Source organism: Mixophyes fleayi, chromosome 3, assembly GCF_038048845.1.
Source record: "Mixophyes fleayi isolate aMixFle1 chromosome 3, aMixFle1.hap1, whole genome shotgun sequence".
Classification (NCBI taxonomy): Eukaryota; Metazoa; Chordata; class Amphibia; order Anura; family Limnodynastidae; genus Mixophyes; species Mixophyes fleayi.
Window position 1 is genome coordinate 261,887,216 of NC_134404.1, and position 19,238 is coordinate 261,906,453.

Here is a 19,238-nt window from a genome sequence, read left to right on the forward strand (position 1 = left end):
TGGCTAGCTAAGCACAAAAATGCCATCACCCGTGGCAACCAATTGGCAGTTAGCTCTCATTGTCTAGCGTGCATTAGATCAATGAAAGCTAACGTTTGATTGGTTGGATTGCTCTGGGTTACCGTGCACATTGGCACGTTGCTAGCATACAGCTCCCCTATGTGTGTTCGGACGGCCTGGTTATTCTGTTTCCATTATTTGCACAGTTTCTTCCACCAGCTCAAAGCGAGTTATGTGCTCATCCAGTACAGCCGTGGTGCCCAACGGTTAATGATATGAGGCTAACCTGGGATGACAGGAAGAAGGCTTATATAGACTCGTGTAGGCAAATATACATCACATGGCTTCTTTAACTTGTATACTTGGCACACATACAGTTATATCAGACACTTTTATTATATATATTGCTTAGGATAAAATTGTATCTATAATCTTTATTTATTTTGACGATAAACCATACTGGTCAACCTTTGAAAAGTTAATTCCGAGAGATCCCGGGCAGGGGCGTGTTTGGAGGGAGGGGCGAGGTGCGGCCAATCGCGTCATTTTCGCCAAAATGACGCGATTCACCATGAATTTTCCTCACAACTCTATGGTGAAAAATGAGCCGAAATGTCCTACCATAATGGCCAGTAATCGCGGTGATGTCTTGCAGCACATCTCCGGTAATTGAATTCCCCCCCATTTGTCAAGTTTTCCATATTGTGAAATTACCATCTTCTATCTGGCAAAGCCTTATTTATGCTCTCTGTTCACTTATTCACTTTCTTTATTGGTTGTTGCTTTTATGAATACATTTTTCTTTTTAAATTTTACATTTTATGAATGTTTATTGTTGTGGAATGATACATTTAGCGCTCCTTGTGTTTGTTTGTTGTTTTTTTTTTTTTGTTGGTTGGTTCTAGTTCTCCTTTTAGGAGCAATTGTCAATACTATAGTGTTTATTACTGCCAGTGTTAATATGGCACATGCCCGATTCTTTTATAATTATTTCATGGCGTTCCTGAGATGCATGGGTTTCTGGTACAAGATGGCAGCTTTTGCACTGGAGAGAAATTTGCATGGGCAATGGCATACTTGCCTACTCTCCGGAATTTCAGGGAGTTCTCCTGGACCCCTGGGAGAGTAGTCAATCTCCTGGTTTCTTGTGGAGGGGTGTGTCGCCCCGCCCCCTCTTTAAAATGCTAAAATTCACTGAATTGCATATCGTGGGCGGGGCTCAATAACACGATTGTGCCATTATGTCCCGCCCCGTAGTCATTCGGCATTTTATAGTAGGAGGCGGGGCTATGGTGACGTGACGACATCACCACGCCCCCCCCCCCTACCCTTTGTCACATGACCTGTCCTCTCTCCCGGAGGACTAGTCAAAAAAGTTGCCAAGTTTGGCTAACGGGGGGAATAAAAGATGCTATTGCAGCACCGTTGAGCCTAGTTTTGCAAAGCAGTACAAAAACAGGATTTCCTTTACCATTGTAAGATTATTGAAGTGCGGCAACAAAGTCGAGAGGGCTTTTTTACTTTTAGGTGCGTTCCTTGCTGCGCGGAGGGGCGCATTACATCTGTTCAGGGCTGTCGGCCTTTGGGTCTCATCCTTTACTTTTATTAGCTCCTGTTCTGCGCCTCCACTTTACACTTGCAACAACCAGTAGCACTTTAGGAGGAAAATTTAAAAAGTTTATTTAAGAGAAAGGGCTCTCGTAAAGTGTAACAAGGTTATACTTTTGCACAATGTTGTCTGCAGATATTCCCGCTCTTACCCCTTTACGCACACCAAGGGGCAGTTCTGCAAGCAGGCGTGCACATTGACGTGCTCTGCACAGAGGGTCTGTGCACACAGCAGTGTATTGGGTGCACTTTGTTAATAACCCTCTCGGTCTGCGGCTTCCTATTTGCTCATGTTCCTGGCATTATGATACTGCTCTGATTTACAGAGACCACCATGTACTCACTGGCTCAATCAAATGAGTGGAAAGATCACAGACTCCCTCACAAACTCATCTCCTAAAATAATCTGTGCTGCTGTATTTTAAATGACATGATTGGCTGCAGGCTGCCCTAGCCCCGACTTAGACCTGGTAACAAACTGATATTGAGACGAAACATTTTATTATTATTATTATTATTAATATTTATTTATAAGGCGCCACAAGGCATCCGCAGCGCCGTACAGAGACAAACAAAATTACAATACAATGGGAGACAGCACAGTACAGTAAACACAGCAACTCAGTAAGCTCAATGCACAGCTAGAGAGGGCGGGGAAGGGGGAGGGAGGATCCGCAAATGACGGGGCCCAAGAAGGAGCGCGCGGAAGACAGGGAGACCCCCAGGGGGGAGGAGGGAGCGAGAGTGGACGTGGGGTGGAGGACCCTCGAGGAGGAGGGCTAAGTAGCTGGAGAGCAGAGTTAGAAGTGGTGGAAACAGGAGGAGAGATGGCCCTGCTCAGAGGAGCGTACAATCTAAGGGGAGGGGTGGACAGACAGAGAGACGCAGGGGAGAGAGGGAGAGTAGGGGGACGGAGGCAGAAGATAAGGTAGGAAGTTAAGTAGGAGACAGAAAGGCTTTAAGAAAAAGGTGGGTTTTTAGGGCCCGTTTGAAACTGGACAGATTAGGGGAAGTTCTGATGGAGGGAGGGAGCTTGTTCCAGTGGAGGGGGGCAGCGCGGGCGAAGTCTTGGATACGCGCGTGGGAGGAGGGTATAAGGGGGGAAGAGAGGCGACGGTCAAAGGCAGAACGGAGAGGGCGGGATGGAGCATGAATAGAGAGGAGGGTGGAGATGTAGGGCGCAGTGGAGTTGGCGAGGGCCTTGTAGGTGAGTGTTAGGAGCTTAAAGAGGATTCTGAAGGGGAATGGGAGCCAGTGAAGGGCTAGGTAGAGGGGGGAGACAAAAGAGGAGCGGCGAGAGAGGAAAATAAGCCTAGCTGCAGCGTTAAGGACGGAACGAAGGGGATCGAGATGAGAGTGGGGGAGGCCAGTGAGGAGGAGGTTGCAGTAGTCCAGGCGGGAGATGATCAAAGAGTGGATAAGGCATTTGGTGGCATCTTGGGAGAGGAAGGGCCGGATGCGAGCGATGTTGCGCAGCTGGAAGCGGCAGGATTTAGCAATAGAGAGGATGTGGGGGCCAAAGGAGAGAGAGGAGTCGAGGATGACACCAAGGCAGCGAAGTTGGGGGACAGGGGAGATAGAGGTGTTGTCGACAGTGATGGAGAGGTCAGAAGGGGATGGGGTATGAGAGGGAGGAAAAACTATGAGCTCAGTTTTGGCAAGGTTAAGTTTGAGGAATCGAGAGGACATCCAGGAGGAGATGGCAGAGAGGCAGGCGGACACCCTAGAGAGGAGGGAGGAAGAGAGATCAGGAGAGGAGAGGTATAGTTGAGTGTCGTCAGCGTAAAGGTGGTAGCTGAAGCCGAAGGAGCTGATGAGTTCACCCAGGGAGGAGGTGTATAGAGAGAAGAGTAAGGGTCCCAGAACAGAGCCCTGAGGGACCCCGACTGGAAGGGTGGATGGGGGGGAGAGAGACCCAGAGGTGGTGACAGACAAGGAATGGTGAGTAAGGTAAGAGGTGAACCAGGACAGGACTGGGCCGGAGAGGCCGAAAGACTGGAGGGTGTGAAGGAGGAGGGGGTGGTCAATGGTGTCAAAGGCTGCAGAGAGGTCAAGGAGGATGAGAAGGGAGAAGTGGCCCCTGGCTTTAGCAGAGAGGAGGTCATTGGTGACTTTAGCCAGGGCAGTTTCAGTGGAGGGGGCGGAAACCAGACTGGAGAGGATCAAGGAGGGAGTATTCAGAAAGGTAGGAGGTGAGACGGCTGCAGACGAGCCTCTCGAGAATTTTGGAGGCAAAAGGAAGAAGAGATATGGGGCGATAGTTCGAGAGAGAAGTGGGGTCGAGATTAGGTTTCTTAAGCATGGGGGATACGAGAGCATATTTGAAGGAGGAGGGGAAGATGCCAGTGGAGAGGGAGAGATTAAAGAGGTGAGCGAGGTGGGAGCAGGTGGTGGGGGAAAGGGAGCGAAGAAGGTGGGAGGGGATGGGATCCAGGGGACAGGTAGTGGGGGGGGAGGATGAAATGAGAGAGTGGACTTCCTCGCCGGTGGTGGGACGGAAGGAGTGGAGGGAAAGGTGGTTGGGGGGGGGGGGGAGGACAGAAGAGTGGGAGGGGTAGAAAAGAGAGTGGAGGAGGAGATTTCAAGTCGGATTTTAGAGGAGAAGAAGGAGGCGAAATCGGAGGCAGTCAGGGAGGAGGGAGGGAGGGGAGGGGGCCAAGAGAGTGCTGAAGGTGGCAAAGAGGCGGCGGGGGTTAGAGGACTGGGAAGAGATGAGGGATTTAAAGAAAGATTGTTTAGCGAGTGAGAGGGCAGAGCTGTAGGATGAAAGGATGAATTTAAAGTGGAGGAAGTCAGCCAGGGAGCGGGATTTTCTCCAGTGACGTTCGGCGGAACGGGAGCATTTTTGGAGGAAGCGGGTAAATTTGGAGTGCCAGGGTTGAGGTTTGGAGCAGCGGGGGTGGACGGAGTGGGCAGGGGCGACCGCGTCCAAAGCGGAGGTGAGGGTGTGATTGTAGAGGGAGACCGCCTGGTTGGGGCAGGCCTGGGAGGAAAGGGGAGAAAGAAGGGTATCGAGAGAGAAGGACAGAGAGGCAGGGTCAAGAGCATCGAGGTTGCGTATGGACAGAGTAGGTTTGGGCAGGGGGAGGGGAGCAGGAGAAGAGGAGAGAGAGAAGGAGAGGAGATGGTGGTCGGATAGAGGAAAGGGAGAGATGGAGAAGTCGGAGAGATTACATAGGTAGGAGAAGACAAGATCAAGGGAGTGACCAAGGCAGTGGGTAGAGGAGGAGGTCCATTGGGTGAGACCAAGGGAGGAAGAGAGGGTGAGCAGTTTGCTGGAAGCAGGGTAGGTGGGGTTGTCGATGGGGATGTTAAAGTCACCGAGAATGATCGAGGGGAGATCGGAGGAGAGGTAGTGAGGAAGCCAGCTAGCAAAGTTGTCAAGGAAGAGGGAGGTGGGGCCAGGGGGGCGGTAGATGACAGTGACGCGGAGATGGATGGGGTAGAAGAGGCGGATGGAGTGAGCTTCAAAAGAGGAGAAGGAGAGGGAGGGTTCAGGGGGAATGACACGAAAAGTACAGGTGGAGGAGAGGAGGAGGCCAACTCCACCGCCTGGGCGGGCACCAGGCCTGGCGGAGTGGGTGAAGGAGAGGCCACCATAGGAGAGGGCAGCGGGGGAAGTAGTATCAGAATCAGAGAGCCAGGTTTCAGTAACGGCAAGCAGGTTAAAGGAGTTGGATAGAAAGAGGTCGTGGATAGCAGTCAGCTTGTTGCGGACGGATCTGGCATTCCAACTGACAAGCCGGGTCGGTACACAGTAGATCAGTTGATGCAGATAAGCCAGGGATTCAGCAGGAGAAGGGTTAATTGACAAGCCGGGTCGGTACACAGTAGATCAGTTGATGCAGATAAGCCAGGGATTCAGCAGGAGAAGGGTTAATTGACAAGCCAGGTCGGTACACAGTAGATCAGTTGGTGCAGATAAGCCAGGGATTCAGCAGAAGAAGGGTTAACTGACAAGCCGAGTCGGTAAAAAGTAGATCAGTTGATGTAGATAAGCCAGGGATTCAGCAGGAGAAGGGTTAATTGATGAGCCGGGTCGGTACACAGTAGATCAGTAGATCAGTTGGTGCAGATAAGCCAGGGATTCAGCAGGAGAAGGGTTAATTGACACGCCGGGTCGGTACACAGTAGATCAGTTGATGCAGATAAGCCAGGGATTCAGCAGGAGAAGGGTTAATTGACAAGCCAGGTCGGTACACAGTAGATCAGTTGGTGCAGATAAGCCAGGGATTCAGCAGAAGAAGGGTTAACTGACAAGCCGAGTCGGTAAAAAGTAGATCAGTTGATGTAGATAAGCCAGGGATTCAGCAGGAGAAGGGTTAATTGATAAGCCGGGTCGGTACACAGTAGATCAGTAGATCAGTTGGTGCAGATAAGCCAGGGATTCAGCAGGAGAAGGGTTAATTGACAAGCCGGGTCGGTACACAGTAGATCAGTTGGTGCAGATAAGCCAGGGATTCAGCAGAAGAAGGGTTAACTGACAAGTCGGGTCGGTACACAGTAGATCAGTTGATGCAGGTAAGCCAGGGATTCAGCAGGAGAAGGGTTAATTGACAAGCCGGGTCGGTACACAGTAGATCAGTTGGTGCAGATAAGCCAGGGATTCAGCAGGAGAAGGGTTAATTGACAAGCCGGGTCGGTACACAGTAGATCAGTTGATACAGATAAGCCAGGGACTCAGCAGGAGAAGGGTTAATTGACAAGCCGGGTCGGTACACAGTAGATCAGTTGATGTAGATAAGCCAGGGATTCAGCAGGAGAAGGGTTAATTGACAAGCCGGGTCGGTACACAGTAGATCAGTTGATGCAGATAAGCCAGTGATTCAGCAGGAGAAGGGTTAACTGACAAGCCGGGTCGGTACACAGTAGATCAGTTGATGCAGATAAGCCAGGGATTCAGCAGGAGAAGGGTTAATTGACAAGCCGGGTCGGTACACAGTAGATCAGTTGATACAGATAAGCCAGGGACTCAGCAGGAGAAGGGTTAATTGACAAGCCGGGTCGGTACACAGTAGATCAGTTGATGTAGATAAGCCAGGGATTCAGCAGGAGAAGGGTTAACTGACAAGCCGGGTCGGTACACAGTAGATCAGTTGATGCAGATAAGCCAGGGATTCAGCAGGAGAAGGGTTAATTGACAAGCCGGGACGGTACACAGTAGATCAGTTGATGCAGATAAGCCAGGGATTCAGCAGGAGAAGGGCCAACTGACAAGCCGGGTCGGTACACAGTAGGTCAGTTGATGCAGATAAGCCAGGGATAGATGGTATGGCCTTGTCTTTGGAGTGATAATGACACTCCTTTGTACCACCACAATAATTTCCCACTGTCTTCACAAGTTTTTAGATGTTTTATAATTGTGAAACATGGTGAATAAAATGCACGCTTTGACAAACACAACAAATACAATATATTGCTGAATGTTAACTGTATGAGTGATGGGTGATGGTTGTATTCTAAGGGGTATATTTACTAAACTGCAGGTTTGAAAAAGTGGAGATGTTGCCTATAGAGACCAATCAGATTCTAGCTGTCATTTATTTAGTACATTCTACAAAATGATATCTAGAAACTGATTGGTTGCTATAGGCAACATCTCCACTTTTTAAAACCCGCAGTTTAGTAAATATACCCCTAAGAATGCATTCCTTCACAGGCAGCTGCATAAATCTACTTATTAGTGCAGCCCTGAGGGTATTACCTCTTCCCCTTGGTCTCAGTTTGGGTGTGACCTCTCAGCACCTGGGCTCCCCCTCGTGTAATCACACATAGATCCACCCCGCTGCCAGATCCAAGGTCCCCCATAATGCCGGCTGTGATGGATTCCCTCACCAGCTGCTTCCCCTCCTCCAGCTGTGGGGGGTAACAGAGAACAGGTTAGGGGGACAATAAGGATGTACAGGGTATTTACTGATACATTCACATCTGACTACATTGGTGCACCAGAACTATACAATGTAAACAGTAGGCATAGCGGAGACCCCCTTTATGAATGGCAGGATTCCTGAGAGAGCACCCTGGCACAGAAGAAGGAGCATCCCCACAATAGGGGGTTAGTGGCAGGCAATTCATTTTGAATAAAGCGTGCCCCTTCTATGTAGCCTAATGAGGTCTGACTAGCAACAATGTTATCTTTTTAAGAGCTATATCTGTATACAATTTTCTATCAGGTGCTGAATATTGAATGTCGAATGGAGAGTACTACTCAGATGATGTAACATCCATGATTTGAATACTAGCACAGGTTAATAGTTCTGCCATGCTGATTATATGCAGATCACATTTGGACAATACCTTCTTTTTAGACACCCACCCAAATAAATTATAATTAATTTGCTATAGACCCCCCACTCTTCAAGTCTCCCCAAACCATGAATTGTCGCACCCACAGCATACCCATTTCAGGGGCTGTTATGCCTCTTGTCTTGTCTGGCCTTCTCTCGCAGTTTATATATATATATAATACGGGACGGATATTTCATCCTCCAACAATTGGGGACCGTCCATTAGGTGCTGGGAGTTATGGTGTTACTGACCCTGCTTCCAAAACTCGCCATACCAAAGCAGTGCCATTGTGTGTCATGTCTTACCCATAATTCCTTTCTCCATGATATAAGATAGGGAGTTGTGTCAGCCACCTCTACGTTTAATACCCAATATAGAGAGATAGCAAACATACACAATACACACATACAATATATGAACTGCAGAAGTGTAATACTGCGGCACAAGTGCATGAATCTGTTGCTAAAGTGACAGTATGGGCAGTAACGGACATGGGTTAGGGGCATGAGTGCAGGAACTTGTGCACAAACGTGCAAAAACAAAATGTTGTTTTTCAGGATGAGATTATACGAGATAATTGGGTAGAGAGAGCCCTTATTAGGGTGTTCCTGGCAGCATTTGCACAGAAAATTAAGGGTGAGTCTCTGCTCAGGGTTGTAAATGGTCTCACATGACAGCAAATGTCTTACATCCATGCTGGGTTTAAAGCGGTCTTCTAAGGCGGCAATAGCAGCACTTGCGCCAGATCCTAGAAGAAGAGACAAAACAAGTATAAGAGAAAATCAAGTGCACCTATCAGATTGCTTATATAATACACATTCATTAGAAGGCAAGAACCCAAACATCAATAAAATGCTGTAATACATATGATGTAAAATGACTCAGATGGTATATTGGGGCTTCCAACATGACATCCGGTTGGAAATAAAAATAATGCAGAATAACTTATACTCAAATATTACACTCAGAATATTCTGCTATATGAAGAGAACACCTGTATTGTAGCAATTAAATATATTTACATAACCAGAAATGACATTGTTTGTTAAGTAAATTGATGACTTAATCGATTAATTACATGAATATTTTTTCAGACCTAACTAATGCTGGAGACTGCCTGAAGCGCCACGCAGTATTGGAAGGCGAGTGTTCACATTTATTGGCAGATAGATATTTGGTTTACATCAATTTTATTTATTTATATTTACTGTGTGTATTTGGTTACAATTGAGTGTTGGATTTGTGTTTCTGCTTTACATTATTTCTTATTATTAACTGAACAATCACAAACTTTTACATACATTACATAATTGATGAGGTTGGAAAAAAGACACTAGTCCCTCAAGTTCAAACTATTTTGGATCTCCTGCGATCCCTTACTTATATTTGAAATTGATCCAGATTAAGCAACTGTCAATCAGTAAAAATCCCTCCAGACCCAATATTGCAGTCCTATTTTTCCCTGTATCTATTACTATCCTTGATTTTGATTAAAAGTCGTATCCCTGGATACACTTTTCTGCTAAAAATTTGTCTAACCCTTTCTTAAACATATATATTGAATCTGCCACCACAACCTTCCCTGGCAGTGAATTCTATATCTTGACTGCCCTTACTGTAAAGAACCCCTTCCTCTGCTGGTTGTGAAATTTCCTCTCCTCTAAACTTAGGAGGTGACCGTGTGTCCTGTGTATTGTCCTTGGGGTAAAAAGTTCCTTGGCGCAGTTGGATCCATCAGGGCACTCTGCTCATCTGAGAGACCTGGCAGCGAGGCGCACCTGTCAAGATCTGCTGGTCCAGGAGGCAGTGGGTCTCCCTGTGGTCTTTGGAGCTGTGAGTTGCCGGTAAATGAGGAGGGTCAGGCTCTTATAAAATACAAGTCTTCTGTAGAGGTCTCCCTGCAGGCAGCTGGCTACACTGGTCAGTGTCCATGCATCTATATGCATTAACTACCCACGAAGGCAGCCTTTTCAATACTACTGATTTCTACAGCTGTAAAAGTGTACCTCTGCTGCCACCTTGTGGTGAATTTTACCGGGTGCAGGCTCTGTTATTGCATATCATCATCATCATCATCATTTATTTATATAGCGCCACTGATTCCGCAGCGCTGTACAGAGAACCCATTCACATCAGCCCCTGCCCCATTGGTGCTTACAGTCTAAATTCCCTAACATACACAGACAGAGAGAGACTAGGGTCAATTTTTGATAGCAACCAATTTACCTACTGGTATGTTTTTGGAGTGTGGGAGGAAACCGGAGCACCCGGAGGAAACCCACACAAACACGGGGAGAACATACAAACTCCACACAGATAAGGCCATGGTTGGGAATTGAACTCATGACCCCAGTGCTGTGAGGCAGAGGTGCTAACCACTTCGCCACCGTACTGCCCTATCGTAAAATTCTCTCCCAGTTACATCGCTTTGAATATACATCAGGCTAGCAGATTTGGGAATACAGAGTGCCTCATCTAGTTATATCTATTGCCTGGAATTCTACACACATTAAGGCGAATTGGCTCACCCGGGTTCCAACCATGTATCTAAAATTGGTGCATTGCCTATACACAAGGGTCATCTATACTGTATTGCAACTTAGCTATATGACTGAGTGATCCATCCACTGGGGGGGAAGTGACATGTGATAAAGCAGAACATCAGTTTATAATAAATCTAAGCCTAATCTCGGTATCTCCACTTCCTACTTGGTGACCGTGGTGCATCCATCTAATGGGCAAAGATAAGAAAAGCCAGTCTAAGCGGAAACCCGGAACATCTGTGGATACTCCCAGATGTCAAGATCTACGGCAATATCTACATCTTACAGTCGTTCCTTCAGAACAAGATAATAGCCCACCGTCTTCACCTGAAGCACCTAAGGTCGCAGAAATGGCTACCCCAACTGACTCCTCATCTAGCGCATGCCCTGTGAGCACCAGTCAAGAGATTGGGGCGATCCTGCAATTAGTCAAATCCCTACCAACAAAGGCCGAGCTTGCCTTTAAGAAAGACTTTGAGTTACTGGAATCCAGACTTAAAGATAATGTCAAAAAAGGGGTCGCCACTCTACAAGCTGAGTTAACTCGTCTCTCGTCTAGAATTTCCACATTAGAGGACTTTAAAGATGAGTCTACGGCCCGACATGATCTTTTGAGCGACACTGTAGCGCAGCAGGCCCAGGATTTTCTTTTTCTACAAAGTAGAGTTGATGACCTGGATAACAGGGGCCGCAGGAATAACCTGCGTATTCATGGAATACCTGAAGAAATACCCACACAAGATCTAATTGCCTTTCTTTCTAAAGTCTTCAACGGGATTCTTGAGCAGGATCTCTCTACAAGTATTCAATTTAATTGGGCTCACAGGGCCCTGAAACCAAGGGGTTCTCCATCTGAACGGCCAAGAGACGTGATTTGTCGCTTGCACTATTACGTACAAAAGGAAGCGATTCTCCAAAAATCGAGAAAGCTGGATGCCATAGAGTACGATGGAAATAGGCTTCAGATCTTTCAGGATCTCTCCTGGAATACCTTGCAGATGAGTTGTATGATTAAACCCTTGACTGATGCACTACGGGCCAATAATATTAAATATCGATGGGGATTTCCCTTTAACTTACAAGTGTCCAATAATGGAAAGACCGAGTTTCTGAGATCATCTCAAGATATCAATCCATTTTGTTCGGAGCTGGGAATGCAGGTGATGCCGCTGCCGGAATGGCAACAACACTTCGCCTGACTGCAGCCGACGGGTCCAGATTCCTGACAAACGGCGGAAAGTTCCAGGAGAAGGCGGCGTGATCCCCAGAGTCTTTGGACACATAATCTGATGCTTTAGCCGGAGATACTTCTTTCCTGTACGCGATGTGATCAGAGAATCTCTGGGTCAACTAGCCACTCAGTTAGCTGGGGCCGGCTCTATACTGTTACACTTAATGCACTTGGTCTGCATGGCCTTTCTTCAACTTATTTATACTGGGCTCCTTCTGGTAGCTGAGATACTGGAGTAATGGTCTATCATACCTGCCATGATTCTGCCTGACTTTTCTCCTATCTGAAGATGGGCGCAGGAACGGTTATCAAAGGATATGTACCCAGCTCTGGACCTGACATCGCATAAAAGAAAAGTGTTGGTTTTTCAAGTTTCTTCTCTGGTTTGTCTGAGTTTTTGGGCTATTCCTACTGGAGGTACTCTCAACCATAAAACTTATAGTACAGCCTCTTCTTTCTACACGACTTTGCCCATCTCAGTTTATCTGTGTGGATCTCTATCTGGTGACCAGGATATGGGAATGAGGGACTCCTGCACTCACCATGTCTTTCCATGTCGTTACATGGGCCTATAGATGAACACCTAAATAGTTATGGTTAAATGTGTACCCGAATTTCTATTAGGCACAGAATCTTTGTTCTTCAAGCATTTCTTTGGCAAGTTGGAGTTCAGGGTCTGTCTAGGTCGGAGGATCTTCTAACCACAAAACGTATTGTGCTTTAGTTACTAATATTGGTATTGTTACTGATTTTATTTGGAAAGTTCTTATAATGTGTTAGGAACCCCTCCAGCCGGCACAACACAGCCCGGAGTCTACTCTGCCAGTCAGGTGTTCACTGGAGCCCCTGATGGTGGGGACAGACTGGGCTGCAGACTGACAGAGGGTCTGGCTGGGGAGAACCCAGGCAAGCAGAGTGGAATCCAAGCAGAGGTCAGGGGCCGGCAGCAGACAACAGTACGAATAAACAAGCTGAGGTCAAGGGTCACGAGCAGACAGGGAGGTCGGTATTCAAGCCAGAGGTCAGGGTCACGAGATTCACAAGCAAAGTCCAAATCCAAGCCAAGGGTCATACACGGGTAACAGTCCAACAGTTTTTCACCAAATTCAGGCAGGAACAGGAGCAAATTAAGCAGACAGGAACTGGACGCTATAACCAGCAGGGAGGCTAAGCCCTCCCTGCCTTATATACAGAGTTTGGCCAATCAGGGCCCTGAAATACATCCCAGGTGCGCTACCCAGCTAAATTAGCCCGCAGGCTACACTAGCGCATGCGCCCGGCTGCCTCACTTGCCGGGGCGGACCGCTTGTTATACTCGGCGTCCGGCCGTTGGTCGAGCCAGAGAAACCGGAAGTGACTTCCCGGTCGTCATGGAGACGGCCGGGACGTTCACTGACACCGGAAGTGAGACGCGGCGGTGCCCGAGGATGCCGAGGCTCCTGACAGTACCCCCCCCTTGAGGAGGGGTCAAGGAACCCCGACACCCAGGTTTTTTAAGGAATTTTTGAAGAATTCTCTTAAAAGTTTTGTAGCATTAAGTTTTCTTCACGGGACCCAGGACTGCTCCTCCAAGCCGCGATTCCTCCACTGTACCAGGAAGTGCACCTGACCCTGTACGTTCTAAGAATCGAGGATCTTCTGAATTATGTATCTTTGAGGTTTATTCTGATTCTGTACATTCGGACTTGGATGCTGGGATTGACTTGGGTATAGCACAGGTTTGAGTTAAGAAGAATGGAACATGTTTGGTATCCTTAATGAGCCAGGAATTTTCAACCTAAATGCCACGGCATTGATCTGCTTAACAATGAGAAACGGAGCGATGAATTTAGGACCCAATTTCCTGCAAGGCTGTCTGAGCCTAATATTTTGTGTAGAAAGCCACACTTTCTGGCCCACTTTGAGGGAGCAGGTGGTACGGTGGCGATTCGAATTTTTTTTTGCAGAAAATGAAGCCTGTCTTAAACCAGATTGCACTTTTTTCCAAATGACCTTGAGGTCAGCAGCTGTGGAACGAATCTCCGGAATACCAGCGGATCTGAGGGAATACAAGGAATTTGATCTGGGATGAAAACCAAAGTTGCAATAGAATGGCGAGATTTGCGTAGATGAATGATATGAATTGTTATAGGCAAATTCTGCCCAAGGCAATAAGGACGACCAGTTGTCGTGAAATTCGGATGTGTAGCACCGTAAGAACTGCTCCAAGGACTGATTAACCCTTTCAGTCTGCCCATTAGACTGCGGGTGGTATGCAGACGACAGGCTAATCTTGATTCCAAGCAGGGTACAAAAGGATTTCCAAAACTGTGCTATAAATTGCGAACCACGATCCGACACGATATCGGTAGGAAGTCCATGAAGACGGAATATATGCTGGATAAACAGGATAGCCAAATCTCGGGCACTAGGGAGCCTAGGTAACGGTATGAAATGTGACATTTTGCTGAAGCGGTCAACTACCACCCATATGGTGTTATGTCCTGCAGAGAGTGGTAGATCGACTATAAAGTCCATTGATACGTGTGTCCAAGGCTTCGCAGGGATGGGCAATGGAACCAATTGGCCTGCAGGCCGACTCCTGGGGACTTTATTCCTGGCACAATTATCACAAGAGAGGACATAACTTTTGACTTCAGCAGACAATGATTGCCAGCAGACTGTTCAGGAGAGAATCTCCAGCGTTTTCTTAACTCCAGGATGTCCAGCAGTCTTACTATTATGTGCTTCTGCAAGAACCGCCTTCCTTAAATGAACCGGAACAAAAAGACGTCCCTCTGGCATATTATCAGGAGCTAGTCTTTGGAACCTTTGAAGTGTTGTGCTCAGGTCTTGAGTTAGCCCAGCATGAATTATGGAAGAAGGAATGATGGGTTCCGGATTAGTAACTGGAACATGGTGTGCCAAGAAGCTCCGAGATAGCGCATCTGCCCGGACATTTTTAGAACCTGGTTGTTAGGTGATTACGAAATTAAAACGGGCAAAGAACAGCGACCAACGGGCCTGTCTGGGGTTCAGGCGTTTGGCCGATTGTATATATTGCAAGTTTTTATGGTCCGTGATAACAGAAATTTGATGTATTGCACCCTCCAGCCAATGTCGCCACTCCTCAAAGGCCCATTTAATTGCCAGTAGTTCCCTATTGCCCACATCATAGTTGGCTTCGGCCGAAGAGAACTTACGCGAGAAGTAGGCACATGGGTGCAGACGGTGAGTATGAGAGTCCTTCTGAGATAATATAGTACCAGCACCGACATCAGAGGCGTCGACTTCAAGAACAAACGTTTTTTTAGGATCTGGTGTCTAAGGTCCTGAGCGGATACAAAGGCCTTTTTCAAGTTTTCAAATGCAGCTATTGCTTGAGCCGACCAATTAGCGGAATTCATTCCTTTGCGGGTCAGGGTGACAATAGGAGCCACAATATCAGCAAAGCCATGAATGAACCTTCTATAATAGTTAGCGAAGCCCAGGAACCTCTGCACCGCCTTGAGATTATTTGGTTGCACCCAATCCAGGATAGCTTGGACCTTGGTTGGATACATAGAGAACCCTTCTGAAGAAATTACGTAACCTAGAAAGGATACCTTCTGCACCTCAAACTCGCACTTTTCTAACTTGGCGTAAAGGTGGTGTTCTCGCAATTTCTGTAGGACCTGTTTGACGTGACCCCGAGGTATAGTTAATGATTTGGAGTAAATGAGAATGTCATCTAAATAAACAACCACGAAATAATCGAGAAACTCCCGTAGCACTTCATTAATCAGGTCTTGAAACACAGCAGGTGCATTACTGAGGCCAAACGGCATGACCAGATATTCGTAGTGGCCAGAGTGTGTATTGAATGCCGTCTTCCATTCATCTCCCTCTCTGATGCGGATGAGGTTGTATGCTCCACGGAGATCGATTTTGGTGAAGATGGTGGCACCTCTTAACTGATCGAATAACACTGAGATGAGAGGGAGAGGATAGGTGTTCTTGACTGTAATTTGATTGAGACCCCGGTAATCAATGCAGGGCCGCAGTCCACCACAAAGAAGCATCCGGCACCTACAGGAGATTTAGATGGCCTGATGAACCCCTTCTCAAGATTCTCCTCAATATAAGCCTGCATGGACTTGGTCTCGGGACCAGAGAGAGAATACAAGCGCCCCTTCGGTAACTTGGACCCAGGAATTAGCTCGATGGCACAGTCAAAAGCACGATGAGGCGGTAGGGAGTCAGCAGCTTGTTTGGAGAACACGTCCAGGAACTCATGGTATTGAGAAGGAAGCTGCTCAGGAACTGATTGCAGGATCCGGAGTGGCAAGGTCAAGCATGACTGTGAACAAAAAGAGCTCCACTGGACAATCTCTCCTTTCACCCAGTCCACAACAGGGTTATGACGAGAAAGCCACGGATGACCCAGAATCAGCGGAACTGACGGACAGTCGATAAGGAGGAGGATTATGGACTCTGAATGAAGAGCTCCTATGTTCAGTTGTAGTGATGGAGTCTCCCAAACAATTTTGCCTCCAGGCAAAGGACTCCAATCTAGGCCACAAACTGTAACTGCAGAACGAAGCTTGACCATAGGAACCCCGGCAGAACGGGCAAATCCGATGTTGAGGAAGTTGCCTGCAGCTCCACTATCAATAAAGGCAGACAGGGCCACGGAGCTGGCACCGAAAGAGATTTGTGCGGGAACCAAGACAGCATTCTTTTGGGAAACAATTTGCAATCCTAAGTGGACCTTTCCCAGACATGCTCCTTTCTCAGGTTTATATGGACAAGAGCAGAAGAAGTGGCCCTTATTGCCACAATAAAGACATAGGCCTAGTGACCGTCTCTTGTCTCTTTCCTCAGGAGGGAGGCGAAACACCCCTGACTGCGTAGACTTCCCAACGTCTGTGAAAGCTGGAATAACTGCAGACAAAAAAGAAGACACCTCCTTCTCTGTTCTCCTCTCCTTGATCCTCCTGTCAATTTTAATAGCAAGTGGCATAAGGCTCTCCAACGAGGTAGGTGAAGGATACTGCACAAGTGAATCCTTAATCTCCTCTGACAGTCCTAAGCGAAACTGGCTGCGTAACGCTGGATCATTCCATTCGCTGTCAGATGACCATCTGCGGAATTCAGCGCAGTATTCTTCTGCCGAGCGCCGGTCTTGCTTTAAGGCCCGTAGATGAGCCTCAGCAGAGGCAACTCGATCGGGATCATCATAGAGGAGACCTAATGCGTTGAAGAAGTCTTCCAACGATTGCAGGATAGGACTTGATTGCGGTAGGGTGAAAGCCCAGGACTGGGGGTCACCTTGCAGGAGGGAGATGACAATTCTAACTCTCTGCTGTTCCGAACCAGAAGACTGAGGTCTCAGCCGAAAATAGAGTTTGCAACTTTCTTTAAAATTACGGAACAGGGCTCTATTTCCGGAGAACCGATCCGGCAAGTTTAACTTGGGTTCAACAACAGAACTGGAAATGGGCAATGTAGACCGGGAGTTCTCCTCTTGAGAGGACAACCGCTGGGACAATCCCCGGACCGTTTGGTACAGGGTCTCAACATGACCTGCTAGGGCTTGAAATGGAGACAATTTGGTTCCGCTTTCATCCTTCTTAAACTTTGTCTCCAGAACGTCTGTTTTTGGGCCGGTTATAATGCTAGGAACCCCTCTAGCCGGCACAACACAGCCCGGAGTCTACTCTGCCAGTCAGGTGTTCACTGGAGCCCCTGATGGTGGGGACAGACTGGGCTGCAGACTGACAGAGGGTCGTGAAGTGTCCACCGGCACCCAGGCAAGCGGAGTGGAATCCAAGCAGAGGTCAGGGGCCAGTAGCAGACAACAGTACGAATAAACAAGCTGAGGTCAGGGGTCACGAGCAGACAGGGAGGTCGGTATTCAAGCCAGAGGTCAGGGTCACGAGATTCACAAATCCAAGCCAAGGGTCATACACGGGTAACAGTCCAACAGGTTTTCACCAATTTCAGGCAGAAGCAAGAACAAGAGCAGATTAAGCAGACAGGAACTGGACGCTATAACCAGCAGGGAGGCTAAGCCCTCCCTGCCTTATATACAGAGTTTGGCCAATCAGGGCTTAGCCCTGAAATACATCCCAGGTGCGCTACCCAGCTAAATTAGCCCGCAGGCTACACTAGCGCATGCGCCCGGCTGCCTCACTTGCCGGGGCGCATCGCTTGTTATACTCGGCATCCGGCCGTTGCCTTGGCCCGAGAAACCGGAAGTGACGCCCCGGTCATCATGGAGACGGCCGGGACGTTCACTGACACTGGAAGTGAGTCGCGGCGGTGCCCGAGGCCGCCGCGGCTCCTGACATAATGTTTGCTACTTTTATAGGATGTTTCTGTTAATCACTGTTGCTAACCCCCTGTTTTCTCCCCACACCGCAGCAAGAGTTCCGAGAGATAGGAGTGGCTCCTCCTCTCCCGTTTCCCTGGAGCGGTTTAATTGTATGTTATTCATTATGTCTTTATATGTCATTAGGTTTGTCTGTGTCTGTATTGTTATTTTCCTCCTGTGGCTTTCCTTCCCTAGTCCTCTTGGTAATGTCAACTTTTACAATCCTCTCATTATTCTTTAAGCTCAGGTTTGCCTGGTATTTACAACTGCTGATTGAATTTGTTAGTCTGTTTGACATCAGAGGTGCTCTTCGGATGTATGTAGATCCTCCATGACAGCTCAACTCAAATTGGTCTCAATTAATGCCAAGGGTCTTAATCGCCCTGAGAAAAGATCACGGGCTTTAAAAGAAATGAGAAATATGGGAGCGGATGTAGTTTTTATCCAAGAGACACATTTTAAGCAAGGAATGGCCCCTCAGCTTTCAGATGGCTTCTATATTAATTCGTATTTCAGTAATAATAGCGGAGGTAAGACTCTGGGGGTTGCTACTTTGTTCTCTAAGAGACTCTCTTTCACGAATATCCAAACATTTTGCCTTGTTGATGGAAGAGCACTCCTGATCAAATGTAGCCTATTCGATGTAATGTATACCTTTGTCAATTTATACTTGCCTAATCGTGGTCAAAATACTGTTTATAGCTCAGGTTTTCGAAAAAGTTGCAGAGCTAGCAGAGGGAACTCTGATTATAGGAGGAGATTTCAATTGAACCCTGCAACATGAACTTGACACCTCTAATGGTCGGTCGACAATGCGTAGAGCTCAACACTGCAAGGTTAGACGAGCACTTCATGAACACCAACTGGTCGACACATGGCGCCTTCAACACCCTGGAGAAAGAGATTACTCTTTCTTCTCCCATCCACATAACGTTTACTCACAAATTGACTATGATTCTTTCACATAGGACCCTTCCTCACCTCTTAGCATCATCCATTGGCCCAATTACTTGGTCAGATCACGCTCCCATATCAATAACTATCCAACTCACTCAATACATGACCAAAAAATGCACCTGGCATCTTAATGAGGCTCTCCTGCAAAACACAACTTATAGAGATAAATTGGCCACAGCATTAGATGACTATAGCACAGATAATGATAGTCCTGATGTGTCTAGAATTACTATTTGGGAGGCCCATAAGTGTGTCATGAGGGGGAAACTCATCGAAT

General features: G+C 47.4%; 1 pseudogene; it reads right to left on the minus strand.

Annotated features, from left to right (window-relative positions):
- The window catches only part of LOC142144530 (proteasome subunit beta type-7-like), a 71,757-nt pseudogene that overhangs the window by 160 nt on the left and 52,359 nt on the right, over positions 1–19,238 (minus strand).